Below are 1,550 nucleotides of genomic sequence, written 5' to 3'. Positions count from 1 at the left end.
GGTCGAGGCGGAGCCTCTGGGCTAGTCGGGGGAGCGAGGGAAGGGCGGTGGCTGTGGTTACGGCGAGCGGCGGCGACGGGCTCCGCTCGGTGAGGAGAACAGAGGAGGGGGGGGAGAGTGTTCCGGGGAGAGGATGAGGACGCGGGAGAGAGGGAGAAGGGAGAGGGGGTGCGTGGCATCCGTAGCGGCGTCGGAGTGGCAGCAGGCAGGCAGGAGGTGGCGTTGCGCGTGCGTGCGCGCCGCGGGCACACGCCCCTGTCCTACTGTCCCGAGGAGGAAGACGACAGGGAGGGCGCTGGTGGGCTGGCCGGTGCAGCTGGGCCGGCTACAGGTAAGTGGCCCAGGTGCGGGTCTTTCTCTCTCTCTCTTTCTAATTATCTCAGTTTTCTATTATTCTGTAAATTTAGGGCTTTATTAAAAATACTCAGACACTTTCAAAAATCATGAAACTAATCATGGCTACTGTTTAGAATATATCCAACAGTAAACATTTTAGTTTATGATTATTTGAGCATTTGAAATATTTAATAGCATTTAAATGCCCAAATGAAAATACTATATGATTTAATTCAGTGACCAAATATGTCCTGCAAAAATATAAACCATTTTTGGTAGATGCTTCCACCTCAAACCAGAAATGTTGAACATTTTTAGAGGACATTTTGAGTTCAATGAAAAAGGTTTTATTTTGACCCTAGTTGAATTCATTTGGTGCTAGGGCTTAGTCAATCCCCATCTCAGGTTTAAATGAAATTTAAACATGATGTAACACTCTAATGCATGCACTAGGCATTGTCAGAACTAGGGATGTGACATATGGCACGCCACCCTATTTAATAAACACATTATATAGTTATATCATGTCATCCTGTTTACATAGTCATCATGTTTTGAACTATGTCTTTCCATCTAATTTAGTTAGCCATCATAATGTGAAATTGTGTCATGCTATCTTGTTTAGTTAGCCACCATATATGTGAAATTGTGTCATGCTATCATGTTTGGTTAGACAACATAAATGTGAATTATTTCATGCCCTCTTTTATTCCCCACTATCCATTGCACCTGTCTATCATACAATATTTGTACTTTCAATTACTTTTCTTGTTTATCAACCATTTGAATTGGAGAGGGTGATGGCAGTATCTAAGGGAGTAACAACATGGTCTTCAGAAAAGATAGTGCTATCAGTTGATGCAGATAGAACCACAGTTGTACTTGCCCAAGAACCAGCCCCACCACACATAACCCAGACTCTCGTAGATTGTACCCCTACCCAGTTGGACAGAGAACCAGCTACACCCCTTCTAACCCCAACCCCAGTAGATAGTAACCCAGTTCCTGTTGACACAGCACCGTCTCCACCACAGAGCATCCAAACACGAGTAGTTAGTAAGGGAACTACAGTGCTCGAAGCATGAGGACCACCACTCTGAATCCCACCTCAACGCTTAAAGGAGAAGAAGATTTGTTCTCAGGTCAGGTTCTGTAGCTATTGTTCATACTCCTTTGCTCTTGCATCACTGTATTTACTCATACCAACTATTTTC

The sequence above is a fragment of the Triticum dicoccoides genome, chromosome 7B (genome assembly GCF_002162155.2).
Source record: "Triticum dicoccoides isolate Atlit2015 ecotype Zavitan chromosome 7B, WEW_v2.0, whole genome shotgun sequence".
Taxonomy (NCBI): Eukaryota; Viridiplantae; Streptophyta; class Magnoliopsida; order Poales; family Poaceae; genus Triticum; species Triticum dicoccoides.
The sequence above is the reverse complement of the archived record's forward strand: the minus strand, read 5'-3'. Positions refer to the sequence as shown.